Source organism: Coturnix japonica, chromosome 27, assembly GCF_054131305.1.
Source record: "Coturnix japonica strain WE chromosome 27, WE-NBRP24, whole genome shotgun sequence".
NCBI classification, from domain to species: domain Eukaryota; kingdom Metazoa; phylum Chordata; class Aves; order Galliformes; family Phasianidae; genus Coturnix; species Coturnix japonica.
The window spans coordinates 1,520,392-1,542,322 of record NC_140689.1 but is presented as its reverse complement, the minus strand read 5'-3'; the positions used below and the strand labels follow the sequence as shown (position 1 = coordinate 1,542,322).

Sequence of the window (21,931 nt, the reverse complement as noted above, 5' to 3'; positions counted from 1 at the left end):
CACAACCTCAACCTCCAGCCACACAAGTGCCAACTCCTGCCCAACAAGTGCCAACTCCCGCCTCACAAGTGCCACCTCCCGCCCCACTACTTCCACGTCACACCCCAAATCTTCTTACCTTCCACCCCACAAGTGCCACCTCCTGCCCCAAACCTTCAACCTACTGCCCCACAACTGCCACTTCCCACCCAGCAATTGCCACCCCCCGCCCCACAAGTGCCTCCTCCCACCCACAAGTGCCAACCCTTACCCCACAAGTGCCAACTCCTGCCCCACATCATCCACCAACCGCCCCACAAGTGCCACCTCCTGCACCACAAGTGCCACCTCCCGACCCACAACTTCCAGCTCCTGCCCCAATAGTGCCAGCTCCCGGCCCACAATTGCCACCTCCGGCCCCACAACTTCCATCTCCCACTCCACAAGTGCCACCTACTGCACAACAAATACCATCTCCTGCCCCATAAGTGCCATCTCCTGCCCCACAGGTGCCACCTACTGTTCCACATCATCCACCTCCTTCCCCACATCATCCACCTCCTGTTCCACAAATGTCACCTCCTGACCCACAACTTCCACATCCTGCCCCACAAGAGCCACCTCTTGCCCCACATAATCCACGTCCTGCTCCAAAATTGCCACCTCCTGCCCCACAAGTGCCACCTCCTGCCCCACAAGTGCCACCTCCAGCCCCACCAGTTCCACCGCCCGCCCCACAAGTACCACCTCCTGACCCACAAGTGCCACTACGTGACCCACAATTGCCACCTCCCGTCTCACAATTGCAACTCTCGCCCAACAAGTGCCACCTCCTGCCCCACAATTGCCACCACCCCCACAACAAGTGCCACCTCCCGCCCCACAAGTACCACATCCCACCCCACAAGTGCAACCTCCTGCCCCACAAGTGCCAACTCTCGCCCCACAAGTGCCAACTCCTGCCCCACAAGTGCCACCTCACGCCAAACAAGTCCCACCTCCAGCCCCACAAGTACCACATCCCACCCCACAAGTGCTACCTCCTGCCCCACAAGTGCCAACTCTCGCCCCACAAGTGCCAACTCCTGCCCCACAACATCCACCTCACGCTCCAAAAGTGCCACCTCCTGCCCCACAAGTGCTACTTCCTGCCTTACAAGTGCCACTTCCCGCTGCACAAGTGACACCTCCAGCCCCACAGCTGCCACAACCCGCCCCACAACTTCCACATCCCGCCTCACAACTGCAAGCTCCTGCCCCACAATTGCCACCTCCTACCACACAAGTGCCAACTCCTGCCCCACAAGTGCCACCTCATGTCCCTCAATTTTCACCTTATGCCCCAAAAGTGCCACCTCCCGCCCAACAAGTGCAACATCTCGCCCCACTAGTGCCACGTCCCGGCCCAAAATTGCTACCTCCTGCCCCACATCATCCACCTCCTGTTCCACAAATGTCACCTCCTGACCCACAACTTCCACCTCCTGCCCCACAAGTGCCACCTTCTGCCTCACAAGTGCCACCCCTTGCCCCACAAGTGCCACATCCCACCGCACAATTTCCACCTCTTGTTACACAAGTCCCACCTCCCGCCCAACAACAGCCTCCTCCTGCCCCACAAGTGCCACCTCCTGCCCCACAAGTGCCACCTCCCACCCCACAAGTGCCACGTCCTTCCCAATTGCCACGTCCTGTCCCACAAGTGCCACCTCCTGCCGTACAAGTGCCACCCTCTGCCCCACAATTGCCACTTCTTGCCCCACAATTGCCAATTCTTGCCCCACAACTTCCACCTCCCACCCCATAACTTCCACCTCCCGTCCCACAGCTTCCACATCCTGCCCCACAAGTGCCCGATCCTGCCCCAGAAGTACCACCACCTGACCCACAAGTGCCAACTCCTGCCCCACAAGTGCCACATCCCGCCCCACAAGTGCTACCTCCTGCCTTACAAGTGCCCATTCCAGCTTCACAAGTGCCAGCTCATGCTTCACAAATGCCAGCTCATGCCACACATCATCAACTTCCTGCCCCACAAGTGCCACCTCCAACCCCACAAAGACAGCCTCCTACCACACATCATGCACCTCCTGCCCCACAAGTGCCAATTCCTGCCCCACAAGTGCCTGCTCCTGCCACACAAGTGCCAGCTCCTGCCCCACAAAGACCACCTCCTGCCCCACATTTTCCACCTACCACCCCACAAGTGCCACCTCCCACCCCACAAATGCCACCTCCTGCCCTGCAACTTCCACCTCCTGCTCCACAAGGGCCACCTCCTGCCCCACATCGTCCACCTCCCACCCAACAAGTGCCAATTCCTGCCCCACAAGTGCCAGTTCATGCCCCACAAGTGCCAGTTCATGCCCCACATCATCCACCTTCTGCCCCACAAGTTCCACCTCTTGCCCCACAAGTGCCAAATACTTCCCCACAACTTCCACCTTCTGCCCCACTAGTGCCAACTCCAATTCCACAAGTGCCACCTCCAGCCCTACAACTGCCACTTCCAGCCCCACAAGTGCCACCTCCCGCCCAACAACTTCAACATCCCACCACACAAGTGCCAACTCCTGCCCGTGTGCCACATCCTGCCCCACAAGTGCCAACTCCTGCCGCACAACTGACAATTCCTGCCCCAAAGTGACAGCTCATGCTTCACAATTGCCAGCTCCTGCCCCACATCATCCACCTTCTGCCCCACAAGTGCCACCTCTCGCCCCACAAGTGCCACCTCCTGCCAAACTAGTGCAACCTCCTGCCCCACAAGTGCCTTATCTCGCCAGACAATTTACAGCTCCTGCCCCACAAGTGCTACATCCTGCACCACAACTTCAACCTCCTGCCCCACAAGTGCCACGTTCTGCCCCACAAGTGTAGGCTCCTGCCCCACAACTGCCAATTCCTGCCCCACATGTGCCAGCTCATGCTTCACAAGTGCCAGCTCCTGCACCACATCATCCACTTCCTGCCCACAAGTGCCAGTTCATGCCCCACAAGTGCCAGCTCCTGCCCCACAAGTGCCAGCTCCTTCACCACAAGTACCCCATCCCAACCCACAAGTTTCAATTAATACCATACAATTGACACCTCCTTCCCCACAAGTGCCACCTCCTGCCCCACAAGTACCAGTTCATGCCCCACAAGTGCCAGCTCCTGCGCCACAAGTGCCACATCCTGCCCCACAAGTGCCAGCTCCTTCACCACAGGTACCCCATCCCACCCCACAAGTTTCAATTCCTGCCATACAAGTGAAACCTCCTTCCCCACAAGTGCCACCTCCTGCCCAACAAGTGCCACCTCCTGCCCTACAAGTGCCACCTCCCACCAAACAACTGACACCTCCTGCCCCACAAGTGTCACTTCCTGCCCCACAAGTTCCACCTCTTGACCTACAAGTGCCACCTCCTGCCCCATAAGTTTCACCTCTCGCCCAACAAATGCCACCACCTCCCCCAAAAGCGCCACCTCCTGCCCCACAGGTGCCATTTCCTGCCCCACAACATCCACCTCCCACGCACAAGTGCAACCTACCGCCCCACAACTTCCACCTCCTGCCCCAGAAGTGCCAACACCTGCCCCACAAGTGCCAGCTCCTGCCCCACAAGCGCCACATCCTGCCCCACAAGTGCCACCTCCTGCCCCACAGGTACCCCATCCCACCCCACAAGTTTCAATTCCTGCCATACAAGTGCCACCTCCTTCCCCACAAGTGCCACCTCCTGCCCCACAAGTGCCACCTCTTGCCCAACAGGTGCCACCTCCTGCCCCACATCATCAACTTCCTGCCCCACAAGTGTTACCTCCAACCCCACAAATACAGCCTCCTGCCCCACATCATCCACCTCCTGCCCCACAAGTGCCAATTCCTGCCCCACAATTGCCACCTCATGCCCCACAAGTGCCACCTCATGCCCAACAGGTGCCACCTCCTGCCCCACAAATGCCAAATCCTGCCCTGCAACTTCCACCTCTTGCCCCACAAGTGCCAATTCCCGCACCACAAGTGCCACCTCCTGCCCCACATCATCCACCCCCTGCACCACAAGTGCCAATTCCTGCCCTACAAGTGCCAGCTCATTCCCCTGAATTGCCAGCTCCTGCCCCACAAGTGCCACAGTTTGCCACACCACTGCCACCTTCCCCCCAAATAATCCACCTCCTGCCCCACAAGTGTCACTGACCTCCCAACTTCCTCCTCCTGACACACAAGTGCAACCTCCTGCCCCACAAGTGCCAGCTCCTGCCCCACAAGAGCCACTTCCTGCCCCACAAGTACCTATTCCCTCCCAACAAGTTCCAATTTCCGCCCCACAAGTGCCACCTCCTGCCACACAAGTGCAACCTCCTGCCCCACAAGTGCCACCTCCCACCCCACAAGTGACACCTCACGCCCAACGTCTACCACCTCCCAACCCACAAGTGCCACCTCGCGCCCTACAACTTCCATCTCCTGGCCCACAAGTGCCACTTCCTGCCTCAAAAGAGCCACCTCCTGCCCCACAACTTCCACGTAACGCCCCATAAGTTCCACCTCCTGCCCAACAAGTGCCACCTCTCGTCCCACAAGGACCACCTCCTGCCCCACAAGTGCCAGCTGCTGCTCCACATCATCCAACTCCCGCCCCACAAGTGCCATGTCCAGCCCCACAACTTCCGCCTCCTGCCCCAAAAGTGTCAACTCCTGCCCCATAAGTTCCATATCCCGCCCCACAAGTGCCACTACCTGCCCCACTAGTGCCATCTCCATTTCCACAGGTGCCACCTCCCGCCCCACAACTTCCACGTAACGCCCCATAAGTTCCACCTCCTGCCCAAAAAGTGCCACCTCTCGTCCCACAAGGACCACCTCCTGCCCCACAAGTGCCACCTCCTGCCCCACAAGTGCCACCTCCTGCCCCACATTTACCAACTCCTGCCCCACAAGTCCCATTTCCTGCCCCACATCTGGTGCATACCACCCCACAAATTCCACCTCCTGCCCCACAACTTCAACCTCCCGCCACACAAGTGCCAACTCTTGCCCAACGTGTGCCACATCCTGCCCCACAAGTTCCACCTACCACCAAACAAATTCCACCTCCTGCCCCACAAGTGCCACCTCCCGCCACACAAGTGCCACCTCCCGCTTCACAACTTCCACATCCTGCCCTACAAGTGCCACCTCCCGCCATAAAATGCCACCTCCCGTCCCTCTATCACCACCTCCTGCCCCACAAGTTACACCCCCACCCCACAGGTACCACCACCTGCCCCACAAGTACCACCTCCTGCAAACAAATGCCATTTCTTAAACCACAGGTCCAAACTCCTGCCCCACAAGTGCCACCTCCTGTCCCACATGTGCCACCTCCTGCCCCACAAGTGCCACCTCCCGACCGACAAATGCCACCTCCCGCCAAACAACTGACACCTCCTGCCCCACAAGTGCCACCTCCTGCCCAACAAGTTCCACCTCTTGACCTACAAGTGCCACCTCCTGCCCCATAAGTTTCACCTCTCGCCCAACAAATGCCACCACCTCCCCCAAAAGCGCCACCTCCTGCCCCACAGGTGCCATTTCCTGCCCCACAACATCCACCTCCCACGCACAAGTGCAACCTACCGCCCCACAACTTCCACCTCCTGCCCCACAAGTGCCAACACCTGCCCCACAAGTGCCACCTCCTGCCCAACAAGTGCCAGTTCATGCCCCACAAGTGCAAGGTCCTGTCCTTCAACTTCCACCTCCTGCCCCACAAGTGCCACCTCCTGCCCCACAACGACCACCTCCTGCCCCACATCATCCACCTCCTTCCCCACAAGTTCCAATTCCTGCCCTACAAGTGCCAGCTCATTCCCCTGAAGTGCCAGCTCCTGCCCCACAAGTGCCACATTTTGCCACACCACTGCCACCTCCCTTCCCAAATAATCCACCTCCTGCCCCACAAGTGTCACTGACCGCCCAACTTCATCCTCCTGACCCACAAGTGCAACCTCCTGCCCCACAAGTGCCAGCTCCTGCCCGACAAGAACCACTTCCTGCCCCACAAGTACCTCTTCCCTCCCAACAAGTTCCAATTTCCGCCCCACAAATGCCACCTCCTTCTGCACAAGTTCCACCTCCGGCCCTAAAAGCTCCATTTCCTGCCCCACAAGTGCCACCTCCTGCCCCACAAGTGCAACCTCCTGCCCCACAAATGCCACCTTTCGCCCCACAAGTGCCACCTCCCGCTCCACAACTTCCACCTCCCACTCCACAACTTCCACCTCCTGCCCCAGTAGTGCCACCTCCCGCTCCACAACTTCCACCTCCCACCCCACAAGTGCCACCTCCCGCCCTACAACTTCCATCTCCTGGCCCACAAGTTCCACCTCCTGCCTCAAAAGAGCCACCTCCCGCCCCACAACTTCCACGTAACGCCCCATAAGTTCCACCTCCTGCCCCACAAGTGCCACCTCCTTCCCCACAAGTGCCACCTCCTGCCCCACAAGTGCCACCACCCTCCCCAAAATGCCAACTCCCGCCCCACAAGTGCCACGTCCAGCCCCACAACTTCCACCTCCTGCCCCAAAAGTGTCAACTCCTGCCCCATAAGTTCCATATCCCGCCCCACAAGTGCCACTACCTGCCCCACTAGTGCCATCTCCATTTCCACAGGTGCCACCTCCCGCCCCAGAACTTCCACGTAACGCCCCATAAGTTCCACCTCCTGCCCAACAAGTGCCACCTCCCGACCCACAAGGACCACCTCCTGCCCCACAAGTTCCACCTCTTGCCCCACAAGTGCCAAATACTTCCCCACAACTTCCACCTTCTGCCGCACTAGTGCCAACTCCAATTCCACAAGTGCCACCTCCCACACCACAAGTGCCACCACCTGACCCACAAGTGCCAACTCCTGCCCCACAAGTGCCATTTCTTGCCCCACAAGTGCCACCTCCTGCCCCACAAGTGCCATTACCTGCCCTACAACTTCCACCTCCTGCCCCACAAGAGCCAGTTCCAGCCCCACAAATGCCACCTCCCGCCCCACAACTTCAACATCCCGCCATACAAGTGCCAACTCCTGCCCAACGTGTGCCACATCCTGCCCCACGAGTGCCATTTCCTGCCCCACAACTTCCACCTCCCACCCCACAAGTGCCACCTCCCGCCCAACAATTGTGGCCACATGACAAACAAGTTCCACTTCCTGCCCCACAAGTTCCACCTCCCACCCCGCAAGTGCCAACTCCTGCCACGCAACGTCCACATCCTGCTCCACAAGTGCCACCTCCTGCCCCACATCATCCACCTCCCATCCAACAAGTGCCACCACCTGCCGCACAACTGCCAATTCCTGCCCCACAAGTGCCAGCTCATGCTTCACAAGTGCCAGCTCCTGCCCCTCATCATCCACCTCCTGCCCCACAAGTGCCACCTCCCGCCCAACAATTGTGGCCACATGACAAACAAGTGAAAAATCCCACCCCACAAGTGCCACTACATGCCCAACAGGTGCCACCTCCCACCCTACAACTTCAGCCTCCCGCCACAGAAGTGCCAACTCCTGCCCAACGTGTGATATCTCCTGCACCACAAGTTCCAAGTCTTGCCCCACAAGTTCCACCTACCACCCCACAAGTGCCACCTCCAGCCCCACAAGTGCCATCTCCCACCCCACAAGTACCAAATCCTGCCCCACAATTTCCACCTCCTGCCCCAGAAGTGCCATCTCCTGTCGCACAAGTTCCACCTTCTGCCCCACAATTGTAACCTCCAGCCCCATAAGTGCCAAATCCTGCCCCACAACATCCACCTGTGCCCTACAAATACCATTTCCGGCTCCACATCATCCAACTCCTGCCCCACAAGTGCCACCTCCTGCCCAACAAGTGCCACCTCCTGCCCCACAAGTGCCACCTCCCGACCCACAAGTGCCACCTCCCGACCCACAAGTGCCACCTCCTGCCGTGCAAGTGCCAGCTCCTGCCCCGAAAGTGCCAGCTCCTGCTCCACATGTGCCACCTCTCGCCCCACAAGTTCCAGCTCCCGCCCCATAAGTGCCACCTCCCTCTCCACAAATTCCACCTTTCGCCCACATGTGCCACATCGCTCCCCACAAGTGCCAACTCCCGCCCCACAAGTGCCAACTCCCGCCCCACAAGTGCCAACTCCCGCCCCACAAGTGCCAACTCCTGCCGCACAACTGCCAATTCCTGCCCCCCAAGTGCCAGCTCATGCTTCACAAGTGCCAGCTCCTGCCCCTCATCATCCACCTCCTGCCCCACAAGTGCCACCTCCTGCCCAAAACCTGCCACCTCCCTCCCCACAATGCCACCTCCTGCCATATTAGTGCAGCCTGCTGCCCCACAAGTGCCAACTCCCGCCCCACAAGTGCCACCTCCTTCCAAACAAGTGCCACATCCCGCCCCAAAAGTGCCACTTCCTGCCCCTCTATCGCCACCTCCTGCCCCAGAAGTTCCACTTCCTGCACCACAAGTTACACCTACAGCCCCACAATTTCCACCTCCTGTTTTACAAGTTCCACTTCCGCCCCACAAGTGCCACCTCCTGCCCAACAAGTGCCAGTTCATGCCCCACAAGTGCAAGGTCCTGTCCTTCAACTTCCACCTCCTGCCCCACAAGTGCCACCTCCTGCCCCACAACGACCACCTCCTGCCCCACATCATCCACCTCCCGCCCCACATCATCCACCTCCTGCCCCACAAGTGCCACCTCCTGACCCACAACATCAATCTCCAGCCCCACAAGAGCCGCCTCCTGCCCGACAAGTTACACCTGCTACAAGTTCCACAAGTGCCACCTCCCTGCTCACGAGTGCCACATCCCGCCCCACATGTACCACCTCCTGCATCACAACTTCCACCTCCCGCCCCACATGTACCACCTCCTGCATCACAACTTCCACCTCCCGCCCCACATGTACCACCTCCTGCATCACAACTTCCACCTCCCGCCCCACAAGTGCCACCTCCTGCATCACAACTTCCACCTCCCGCCCCACATGTACCACCTCCTGCATCACAACTTCCACCTCCCGCCCCACATGTACCACCTCCTGCATCACAACTTACACCTCCCGCCCCAAGAATGCAACATCCTGCCCCACAAGTGCCACCTCCTGCATCACAACTTCCACCTCCCGCCCCACATGTACCACCTCCTGCATCACAACTTACACATCCCGCCCCACATGTACCACCTCCTGCATCACAACTTCCACCTCCCGCCCCACATGTACCACCTCCTGCATCACAACTTCCACCTCCCGCCCCACATGTACCACCTCCTGCATCACAACATCCATCTCCTCCCCACAAGTGCCTCCTCCCGCCCCACAAGCGCCACCTCCCTCTCCACAAACTCCACCTCCCACGCACAAGTGCCACATCCTGCCCCACAAGTGTCACCTCCTGCCCCACAAGTGCCACCTTCCGCCCAACAAGTGCCACCTCACACCCCAACAGTGTCAACTTCCGCCCCACAAGTGCCACCTCACGCCCCACAACTTCCACATCCCGCCCCACAAGTGTTACCACCTGACCCACAAGTGCCACCACCTGACCCACTAATGCAACTACCTGCCCCACAAGTGCCAAATCGTGCCCCACAAGTGCCAACTCCTGCCTTACAAGTGCCACCCTTTGCCTCACAACTTCCACCTCCCGCCCCACAAACGCCACCTCCTGCCCTACAAGTGCCACCTCAGGCCACACAAGTGCCCCCTCCCGCTCCACAAGTGCCACGTCCTGCCCCACAAGTGCCACCTCCCGACCCACAAGTGCCTCCTCCTGTCCCACAGTTGTCACCTCCCGCTCCACAAGTTACACCTCACCCCCCACAAGTTCTACCACCCACCCCACAAGTGCCACCTGCAGCCCCAGAAGTGTCAAATCCTGCCACACAACTTCCACATCCAGCCCCACAAGTGCCACCTCCCACCCCACAACTTCCACTTCCCGCCCAACAACAGCCTCCTCCTGCCCCACAAGTGCCTCCTCCTGCCACACAAGTGCCACCTCCTGCCCCACAAGTGCCACTTCCTGCCCCACAAGTGCCACCTACTTCCCCACAAGTGCCACCTCCTGCCCCACATCATCCACCTCCTGCCTCACAAATGCCTCCTCCTGACCCACAATTGCCACCTGCCGCCCCACAACTTCCACCTCACGCCCCACAAGTGCCACCTCCCGCCCCACAAGTGCCACAACCCGCCCCACAAATCCAACTCCTGACCCACAAGTTCCACCTCCCGCCCCACAAGTTCCACCTCCCGCCCCACAAGTGCCACCTCCCGCCCCACATAATCCACGTCCTGCTCCAAAATTGCCATGTCCTGCCCCACAAATGCCACCTCCTAGCCCACAAGTGCCACCTCCAGCCCCACCAGTTCCACCGCCCGCCCCACAAGTACCACCTCCTGACCCACAAGTGCCACTACGTGACCCACAATTGCCACCTCCCGTCTCACAATTGCAACTCTCGCCCAACAAGTGCCACATCCCGCCCCACAAGTTCCACCTCCTGCCTTACAAGTGCCCATTCCTGCTTCACAAGTGCCAGCTCATGTTTCACAAATGCCAGCTCCTGCCCCACATCATCCACCTCCTGCCCCACAAGTGCCAATTCCTGCCCCTCAAGTGCCAGCTCATGCCCCACAAGTGCCACCTCCTGCCCCACAAGTGCCAATTCCGGCCCCACAAATGCCAGTTCATGCCCCACAAATGCCAGTTCATGCCCCACATCATCCACCTTCTGCCCCACAAGTGCCACCTTCTGCACCACATCATCCACCCCCTGCCCCACAAGTGCCACCTCCTGCCCCACATCATCCACCCCCTGCACCACAAATGCCAGCTCATTCCCCTGAAGTGCCAGCTCTTGCCCTACAAGTGCCAGCTCCTGCCCAACAAGAGCCACTTCCTGCCCCACAAGTACCTCTTCCCTCCCAACAAGTTCCAATTTCCGCCCCACAAGTGCCACCTCCTGCCCCTCAAGTGCAACCTCCTGCCCCACAAATGCTACCTTTCGCCCCACAAATGCCACCTTTCGCCCCACAAATGCCACCTCCCGCTCCACAACTTCCACCTCCTGCCCCACAAGTGCCACCTCCCACCCCACAAGTGCCACCTCCTGCCCAACATCTACCACCTCCCACCCAACAAGTGCCACCTCCCGCCCTACAACTTCCATCTCCTGGCCCACAAGTGCCACCTCCTGCCTCAAAAGAGCCACCTCCCGCCCCACAACTTCCACGTAACGCCCCATAAGTTCCACCTCCTGCTCCACAAATGCCACTTCCCGCCCCACAAGTGTCAACTCATGCTCCACAAATGCCACCTCCTGCCCCACAAGTTCCACCTCTTGCCCCACAAGTGCCAAATACTTCCCGACAACTTCCACAAGTGCCACCTCCAGCCCTACAACTGCCACTTCCAGCCCCACAAGTGCCACCTCCCGCCCAACAACTTCAACATCCCACCACACAAGTGCCAACTCCTGCCCGTGTGCCACATCCTGCCCCACAAGTGCCAACTCCTGCCGCACAACTGACAATTCCTGCCTTAAAAGTGACAGCTCATGCTTCACAAGTGCCAGCTCCTGCCCCACATCTTCCAGCTTCTGCCCCACAAGTGCCACCTCTCGCCCCACAAGTGCCACATCCCGCCCCACAAGTGCCACCTCCTGCCAAACTAGTGCAACCTCCTGCCCCACAAGTGCCACGTTCTGCCCCACAACTGCCAATTCCTGCCCCACATGTGCCAGCTCATGCTTCACAAGTGCCAGCTCCTGCACCACATCAACCACTTCCTGCTTACAAGTGCCAATTCCTGCCCCAAAAGTGCCAGTTCATGCCCCACAAGTGCCAGCTCCTGCCCCACAAGTGCCATCTCCTTCACCACAGGTACCCCATCCCACCCCACAAGTTTCAATTCCAGCCATACAAGTGCCACCTCCTGCCCCACAAGTGCCACCTCCTGCCCCACAAGTGCCACCTCCTGCCCTACAAGTGCCACCTCCCACCAAACAACTGACACCTCCTGCCCCACAAGTGTCACCGCCCACCAAACAACTGACACCTCCTGCCCCACAAGTGTCACCTCCTGCCCAACAAGTTCCACCTCTTGACCTACAAGTGCCACCTCCTGCCCCATAAGTTTCACCTCTCGCCCAACAAATGCCACCACCTCCCCCAAAAGCGCCACCTCCTGCCCCACAGGTGCCATTTCCTGCCCCACAACATCCACCTCCCACGCACAAGTGCAACCTACCGCCCCACAACTTCCACCTCCTGCCCCACAAGTGCCAACACCTGCCCCACAAGTGCCAGCTCTTGCCCCACAAGCGCCACATCCTGCCCCACAAGTGCCACCTCCTGCCCCACAGGTACCCCATCCCACCCCACAAGTTTCAATTTCTGCCATACAAGTGCCACCTCCTTCCCCACAAGTGCCACCTCCTGCCCCACAAGTTCCACCTCCTGCCCCACATCATCAACTTCCTGCCCCACAAGTGCCACCTCCAACCCCACAAAGACAGCCTCCTGCCCCACATCATCTACCTCCTGCCCCACAAGTGCCAATTCCTGCCCCACAAGTGCCACCTCTTGCCCAACAGGTGCCACCTCCTGCCCCACAAATGCCAAATACTGCCTCACAAGTGCCAGCTCATGCTTCACAAGTGCCAGCTCCTGCCCCACATCATCCACTTCCTGCTCACATGTGCCACCTCCTGCCCCACAATGACCACCTCCTGCCCCACATCATCCACCCCCTGCACCACAAGTGCCAATTCCTGCCCTACAAGTGCCAGCTCATTCCCCTGAAGTGCCAGCTCCTGCCCCACAAGTGCCACATTTTGCCACACCACTGCCACCTTCCCCCCAAATAATCCACCTCCTGCCCCACAAGTGTCACTGACCGCCCAACTTCCTCCTACTGACACACAAGTGCAACCTCCTGCCCCACAAGTGCCAGCTCCTGCCCGACAAGAGCCACTTCCTGCCCCACAAGTACCTCTTCCCTCCCAACAAGTTCCAATTTCCGCCCCGCAAGTGCCACCTCCTGCCCCACAAGTGCAACCTCCTGCCCCACAAGTGCCACATTTCACCCCACAAATGCCACCTCCCGCTCCACAACTTCCACCTCCTGCCCCAGAAGTGCCACCTCCCACCCCACAACTTCCATCTCCTGGCCCACAAGTGCCACTTCCTGCCTCAAAAGAGCCACCTCCCGCCTCACAACTTCCACGTAACGTCCCATAAGTTCCACCTCCTGCCCCACAAGTGCCACCTCCTTCCCCACAAGTGCCAGCTGCTGCTCCACATCATCCAACTCCCGCCCCACAAGTGCCATGTCCAGCCCCACAACTTCCGCCTCCTGCCCCAAAAGTGTCAATTCCTGCCCCATAAGTTCCATATCCCGCCCCACAAGTGCCACTACCTGCCCCACTAGTGCCATCTCCATTTCCACAAGTGCCACCTCCCGCCCCACAAGTGCCACCTCCTGCCCCACAAGTTCCAACTCTCGCCTAACAAGTGCCACCTCCTGCCCAACATTTACCACCTCCCGCTCCACAAGTGCCACCTCCTGCCCAACAAGTGCCATTTCTTACCCCACATGTTCCAACTCCTGCCCCACAGGTGCCATTTCCTGCCCCACATCTGGTGCATACCACCCCACAAATTCCACCTCCTGCCCCACAAGTGCCAACTCCTGCCCCACAAGTTCTACCTACCACCCAACAAATTCCACTTCCTGACCCTCAAGTGCCATCTCCCACCCCACAACTGCCATCTCCCGCTTCACAACTTCCACATCCTGCCCCAGAAGTGCCACCTCCCGCCCCACAAGTGCCAATTCCTGCCCCAAAAGTGCCAGCTCATGCTTCACAAGTGCCAGCTCACGCTTCACAACTGCCACCTCCTGCCCCACAAGTGCCACCTCCCGCCCCACAAGTGCCACCACCTGCCCAACAAGTGCCATTTCTTACCCCACAGGTTCCAACTCCTTCCCCACAGGTGCCATTTCCTGCCCCATAAGTGCCACCTCCTGTGCCACATGTGCCAACTCCTGCCCCACAAGTGCCATTTCCTGCCCCACATTAGCCACCTACCACCCCACAAATTCAACCTCCTGCCCCACAAGTGCCAAACCCTGACCCGCAACATCCACCTCCCACCCCACAAGTGCCACCTCCTGCCCCACATCATCCACCTCCCACCCAACAAGTGCCAACTCCTGCCCCACATCATCCACCTCCTGCCCCACAAGTGCCAATTTCTGCCCCACAAGTGCCAGTTCATGCCCCACAAGTGTTACATTTTGCCACACAACTGCCACCTCCCACCCCAAATAATCCACCTCCCGCCCCACAAGTGTCATTAACTGCCCAACTTCCTCCTCATGACCCACAAGTGCAACCTCCTGCCCCACAAGTGCCACCTCCCACTCCACAAGTGCCACCTCCTGCCCCACAAGTGCCACCTTCTCCCATCCACCCCCCACAAGTTCTACCTCCTGCCCTACAAGTGCCACCTCCTGTTTTACAAATGCCACCTCCCAACCCACAACTTCAACCTCCAGCCCCACAAGTGCCACAACCAGCCCCACATCATCCACATCCTGCTCCACAAGTGCCACCTCCCACCCCACTAGTGCCAGCTCCCACCCCACTAGTGCCACCTCCTGCCCCACATCATCCACCTCCCGGCCCACAAGTGCCACCACCTGCTCCACATGCGCCACCTCCCTCACCACAAGTGCCAACTCCTGCCCCACAACTTCCACAACCTGCCCCACAACTTCCACCTCCCACTCCACAAGTGCCACCACCAGCCCCACAAGTGTCATCTCCTGCCCCACCAGTTCCACATCCCGCACTGCAATGCCAATTCCTGCCCCACATCTTCCACCTCCTGCCCCTCAAGTGCCACCTCCTGCCCCACAAGTGCTATTTCCCGCCTTACAACTTCCACCTCCCGCCCCACAACTTCCACCTCCTGACCCACAAATGCCACCTCCTGTTCCACAAGTGCCATTTCCTGCCCAAGAACTTCCACATCCTACCCCACAAGTGCCACCTCCTGCTTCACAAGTGCCACCCCCTGCCCCACAACTTCCATTTTCCTCCCCACAAGTGCCACCTTGACCTGCTGTCCATGCTCTTTTTAATACACCCCAGTATTCCATCGGCTTTTTTGGCTACAAGGGCACACTGCTGGCTCATGGTCAATCTGTCGTCCACCAGGACACCCAGGTTCCTCTCTTCAGAGCTCCTCTCCAGCAGCTCTTCCCCCAGCCTGTACTGGTGCATGCAATTACTGCTCCCTAGGTGCAAGACTCTACACTTGCTTTTGTTAAACCTCATCCGGTTTCTTACTGCCCAGCTCTCCAGCCTGTCCAGGTCTTGCTGAATGGCAGCACAGCCTTCAGGCGTGTCAGCCAGTCCTCCCAACTTCGTGTCATCACAAACTTGCTGAGGGTGGTCACTATCTCCTCATCAAGGTCGTTGATGAAGATATTGAACAAGACCGGACCCAGCACTGACCCCTGGGGGACGCCGCTAGTTACAGGTCTCCACCTGGATTCTGCACTGCCAACAACGTCTCTCTGTGCTCTGCCAGTCAGCCACTTCTCAACCCACCTCTCTGTCCACTCATCTATCCCACGCTTGCTCAGCTTGTTATAAGGATGTCCTGGGAGACAGTACCAGATGCCTTGCTGAAATCATGGTAAACTACATCCACCGCCCTATCCAAAACTATCTTGCAGGTTCTTAGTTCTTTACCACTGTTTCCTTTCCCACGCCTTACAACTACAAGCAGCTAGAACAATGTTCTCTGAAGATATCCAGGACAGAAGAGTCCCGGTAGATCAGTATCAAGCCCAGCTCACGGGAGGCCAATGCCCACTGTTTCCTGCCTGATAAACGCAGATCTCTGGCAGCATTCAATTGTCTTCCCTGTACAACCACCCAGCCCCCCTCGTCGTCATCAAAACCAGTATCATTTTAAAGTCAATGAATCTTGCCTGTAAAAGCACATCTAGCCTCCTACAGAAATTCATTGCTTTGGGGGACTGAAATTGAGAACACATCTGTAGGCAAACACTCCCATCAACTTCCATATGTCTGAATGTGCAGCCCCTCCTCATGCAGTGACCCTCCTTCCACAACTGCAGACGGTTTCATTCCCCACAGCAACTTCACAGTGGCAGAAGGGACGGACACCTCCCTGTAACCAGAAGGAAACAACAAAGGAAAATAAAGGGACGCCCGCAACCTCTCCAGCCTGTCCCGGTCCCTCTGGTTGGCTTCCCTCCCCTACAATATATTGACTGCACTGCTCAGTTTGTATCGTCTGCAAACCTGCCATCATCTATGTCACTGACGAAGGAAGATGCTGAAGAGCAACGGTTTATATGGGTTAATACCTTGGGAGCCCCTCTCTTCAAGGAGCTAGTTCTGCAAGTCTGAGTCCCACAAAGGGTGGTCTCCATAGACGTTCAAATTCGTGCTGCACAACCCTACTTAATTTTCTGTATTCATTTCTGTATTGATCTCATGTGGATCAAAATAACACAGTCAGTATCTGCAACGAGTCTAGGCCGAGCAAAACTTTTGATGGAGGGAGCAAAGAGATCAAGACAAGATGATGTAGTGCAATGCAGTCAAAGCAGCTGGCCAAGCAAAAGCTATGTGCATGCATTTCCAAGCTGAGCACGCACCTGGAGCTGGGACTGTATCACTCATTGTCAGAAGAATTCCTGAGTACCCTCATAAAGAAAGCTATACACCAGTGTGACTGGAGTCCATTTACACCAATTAGACCTCTTTACATTTTAATAAGCACCATTTACTACTCCAAAGTTGCACTTCCCTTTGCCTTTCCATCTGAAGGGCTTTGAAAAAGTCTCTGAAATAGAAATTCTGTGATTGCTGTAATACACTTGGGTAGGTATCTGGACTTCCATCTTGAGACATCCAGCGCCTTTTACAGAAATAAAGAATACTCAAGGACTTACGCCACCAAATTCCAACTCAGTTTTACACCACTGGTTTTTGATCTGATAGGCAGGAGACAGCGAAAGGCAGCTGCTCAGCAATCCCAGGAAGACAGCTGGGCTCTAGGGAGACAAGAAGGGCAGTAAGGTGACAAACGAAGTGATGATAAGGTTTTATTTAACAGCTCTGTATGGGACGATTCAACTACTTCAAGCTCCAGCAAGCTGCTAGAGACTGATAAAGCAAGACACCTCAGCGACCTCAAAAGCTGACAGCCTTTCAAAAGATAAACTGAACATACCATCTCAAAAAGCATACAATCAATCCATAGAAGTTAATCCAGCAAGCAGTCCTATGGTCAAATTGTGTGCTGCCAGTAAAGCCTTTTCATGAGCATTAAGAACATTTCTGGTTAGAGAGTTATCACAACATGGGCAGAAAATACCTAGGAGAATAGGAAAAAGAAAAAAGCAACCTACCCTTACCCTTACCCTACCCTTTTCCAACTCCTCTCCCACATTTAGAATTGAAACAAGTTCAAATGCCATAAAAAATTGGGGGAATAAAACCATCTGGTATTTCCCAGGCAAACCACCAAGACCACAGAACCACAGAATAGCCCAAGTTGTAAAGGAACCACGAGGATTATCAAGTCCAACCCGATGCTCCAGGAAGGACAACCTAAACTCAAACGGCCTTTAAGCTGCAGCAGCTCAGGGCCAGGCCCACAGCCTCAGGGAGCATGTTCCATGACCGCTGGTATCAGACACAGCAAGCACAGGGAGCAGGCAGGTAGGCACAGCAAAGCAGCAAGCAAAGCCCAATTTCTCAGAGGGGGCCTGCTAACAGGAAGACCAGACACTGTCCTCCCAAAAAAACTCCACCATTTTGACAGCCAAAACAGAAACTACATTTTCGGTTCTCATGACTCTTCCCTGTGCTCCCAAATAAATAGTTTCGTGACATCCTCTATCACACTGCAACTGCTCAGAAGTAATAATCAAAATTATATCACTCATAAGAAACTCACTTTTGCATGGTGGTAACGAGAGTCCATTCCCATTGTGTCCCTCCGTGTTATGAACACTGCAATTGGCCTTCTGACAGCCTCCTGAATGAATCCACCAAAAGCAAGGAAGCACCCTGCCCTTACTCTGAAGAGAGAAAGAAAGCAAGGTTCATGGAAACAGGCACACAAGGCTCGCAACCAGACACGGTGCTCCAGGCTCCTGATCATGCCAGAGATAGGACTACCACAGTGCCAAAACATGATTTACCACTAAAGGAAACATCTGGGAGCACAATCACAACTTCACCACAAGCTGTAACGGCTCAGCATATTTAGCTTCCGTATCATACAGCTGGAGAACGAGATACTCCCAAGCATCAGTCAGCAAGCACTCGGATGAGCCAGCCCTTTGGTTTTAATGATGACTGCCACCTTTGACACCTTACCAGAAGATACTTCCATTTATTAGCCTGGACTTCGTTTCTTCCATCAGCAGCTGCTCCTAAACTGCCCTTGATTCATACAGCGATACCATCGACTTCTAGCACGAGCTGACCTGCAAGACAGAGAAAAGAAAGCAGGATGACAACAAACACAGACGTAGCATCCTTTAATTATCTTGAACAACAGCAACAACAAAAACAGGAGATAAGTGCTGCTGTGGATGCACCCCAGTTTATAAAGAAATGGAAAACCAGCCCGGCCTCAGCAGCTTTTATGTATTTCTTACGCATCTGATTAAGCTGACTGCAGTTCGAACCAGGAGAATTTACAGTCTCTTGCAAATGACACCCGTGAAGCAGATCATGATGCAGCAAAAGAAAAAAGCAAAACAAAGAAAAATAAAGAAGAAAAAAAAGCAAGCCAAAGACCAGGGAATCAAAGTTAAAAAACAACAACAATACAAACAACAAAAAACAACCACACAAAACAGATTAAAAAAAAAAAACAAAAAGGAAATCCATAACATACGTAACAGCAGAAAGATAGGCGCAACAGGAATATATCACAAAAGTAAAAAAAAAAAAAAAAGAATGGCTCACCCACCACTGAGGATGGAAGTGCACAGAACAAACTCCACAGAGGAGAAATCATCAGAAAGAGATCCCACCCAGAGGCAGTCAGCCCTTAAAAAATGAGCTGTAAGAGAGGCACAGCCAGGCTCCAACCCTTCAGTCTCTCAGCTGCATTGCCTTCACTTGTGCTACCAGGACTGACCAGGCCCTTTCCCTTGGTGATAATCAATGGCTTGGGCAGTGATTCTACAGTTCTCATACAGCACATCAAAAGAAAAATAGCAAAGCATAGATGAAAAAACACAACAACAACAACAACTTGCAGGATTTTAGGAAATAACAAAGAATCTAAATTAAATAGTAAAGAAACCAAAGCAAAGGCAAGGAAAAATAGGAAGAAAAAAAAAAAAAAGAAGAAGAAAACAGACATAGAAAATAACAAATAAAAAAAATTCACATTTCACATGAGCTTACGCTATGGCCTTTGGAAAAACAAGCTGCCTTTGTGGTCCTGCTTCCTGAGGGCTTCTCTTCATCACCTTTTGGGCACAGCGCAAGAGCTTTCCGTAAACAAATCTATACCCTGCGTACCTTCCTTCATCCCAAAACAAAGTCCAACACAGAGCTGTGGTGCAGACACTGGATGCTGACCAGAGCGGTAAAAGAGCAGAAGAGGGGAACACCAGACACAGGTAAGACAACCACACGAGAGCAGCAAAAGAGGGGAAAGGATACAGATAGGAAAGAAGGGCAGAAAATGGAAAGTGCAATAGAGGAAAGAACTGGACATGTGCAGGAGAAAAGCAGATGCAGAGCTACACCAAGGTGTGGCTCCTCCCTTCGTCCCTGTCCACCACTGGAATCATCCTCTGCTGATAGGGATGCTGCTGCCCCAGCAGCTGATGGGGCTGTGGCCTGGAGTTGTGTTCCATGCAGAGCCCCCACAGCCTGCTGCAGGCCCCCAGCCAGTTCTTTTTCTCAGGTGCCTGCACACAAGGCACAGGGACCCTGCAGAGCCCAAAAGCCTCCTTGGCTGCTGTTACTCACCTGGAGATTGAGGGTGCTGTACCTCCAGTCTGTACCTGCTTCCAGGTGTCACTTGGAAGACACTGTGAGTCCACCTGGTTGGAACTGCAGTCAACAAACACAAATGCAAAAGAAGTAAAAAAGGATTCTTCTACCTCACTGGCTCTAATCTTCATTAAAAGATATTCTGCTGCGGAGCACAGCTGGAAGCATTTCATATGTGCAAAAAACGGGGGGGTGGAGCCTGGTTTCAGCCCTCCCTAATCTCATTTAAGAGCTGGCTGTTGAAGGGAAAGAATCTCTACAGTAATATTTTGTGAGTCCTGTTCTTCAGAAAGGGGTCTTTGGTTTGTTGTTTTGTTGTTGTTGTTCAGATTTGTTTTTGTGGGTTTTTTTTTTTTTTTCAGAGATTCTGTTTTTATTTATTAGTTTGAGTCCTTCACCATTCCTAAGAAAATTAAAACAGAGTAAAGCAGCTGTATCTGCTCCTGCCTTTCACTACAGTTACCATTTGAGGTTCTGATTAAAGGCTGAACTTTGGAGTTTGAGCGCTGCCACAAAGCCCTGGCTGTGCCGGGCCCCCTTTCGGCCCAGGCCCCAAAGCAGCCCCGACTGTGCTGGGTTCCCCTCTCACCTGGGCCCTGCAGTGGCCTCAGCTGTGCCTGGTCCCCCTCTGCTCTGGGCCCTGAGCTGGCCCCAGCTGTGCCTGGTCCTCCTCCATCCTGGGCCCCAAGGCCCTGCCTCTGCCTGCTCCCCCTCTGCTCTGGGCCCTGAGCTGGCCCTAACTGTGCCAGGCCCCCCCCACCTCCTGCCCCACAAGTGCCACCTCCTGCCCAACAAGTGCCACCTCTCGTCCCACAAGGACCACCTCCTGCCCCACAAGTGCCACCTCCTGCCCCACAAGTGTCAACTCATGCTCCACAAATGCCACCTCCTGCCCCACAAGTGCCACCTCTTGCCCCACAAGTGCCAAATACTTCCCCACAACTTCCACCTTCTGCCGCACTAGTGCCAACTCCAATTCCACAAGTGCCACCTCCCACACCATAAGTGCCACCACCTGCCCCACAAGTGCCAACTCCTGCCCCACAAGTGCCATTTCTTGCCCCACAAGTGCCACCTCCTGCCCCACAAGTGCCATTTCCTGCCCTACAACTTTCACCTCCTGCCCCACAAGAGCCAGTTCCAGCCCCACAAATGCCACCTCCTGCCCCACAACTTCAACATCCCGCCATACAAGTGCCAACTCCTGCCCAACGTGTGCCACATCCTGCCCCACAAGTGCCAAATCCTGCCCCACAACTTTTACCTCCTGCTCCACAAGTGCCAACTCCTGCCCCACATCATCCACCTCCTGCCCCACAAGTGCCACCTCCAGCCCCACAAGTGCCAAATCCTGCCCCACAAGTGCCACATCCCTCCCCACAAGTGCCAGCTCCTGCCCCACAAGTGCCACCTACCACGCCACAAATTCGACCTCCTGCCCCACAAGTTCCACCTCCCACCCCACAAGTGCCAAATCCTGCCACGCAACGTCCACATCCTGCTCCACAAGTGCCACCTCCTGCCCCACATCATCCACCTCCCATCCAACAAGTGCCACCACCTGCCGCACAACTGCCAATTCCTGCCCCAAAAGTGCCAGCTCATGCTTCACAAGTACCAGCTCCTGCCCCTCATCATCCACCTCCTGCCCCACAAGTGCCACCTCCCGCCCAACAATTGTGGCCACATGACAAACAAGTGAAAAATCCCACCCCACAAGTGCCACTACATGCCCAACAGGTGCCACCTCCCACCCCACAACTTCAGCCTCCCGCCACAGAAGTGCCAACTCCTGCCCAACGTGTGATATCTCCTGCACCACAAGTTCCAAGTCTTGCCCCACAAGTTCCACCTACCATCCCACAA

The 21,931-nt window shown here is 55.9% G+C and overlaps 1 long non-coding RNA gene across 2 annotated transcripts; it reads right to left on the bottom strand.

The window, feature by feature from the left end:
- Positions 1-15,130: 15,130 nt before the first annotated feature.
- Positions 15,131-20,782, bottom strand: LOC146756346 (uncharacterized). 2 transcript variants are annotated; one of them, XR_014937424.1, is made up of 6 exons: positions 20,655-20,782; positions 20,042-20,125; positions 18,425-18,534; positions 18,000-18,123; positions 16,990-17,091; positions 15,131-16,199 (listed from the first exon to the last, which is right to left on the bottom strand). It is a non-coding gene; the product is annotated as an uncharacterized LOC146756346 (long non-coding RNA). The 2 variants fall into 2 exon arrangements; XR_014937423.1 differs by having other exon boundaries at positions 15,131-17,091.
- Between the last annotated feature and the right edge of the window lie 1,149 nt (positions 20,783-21,931).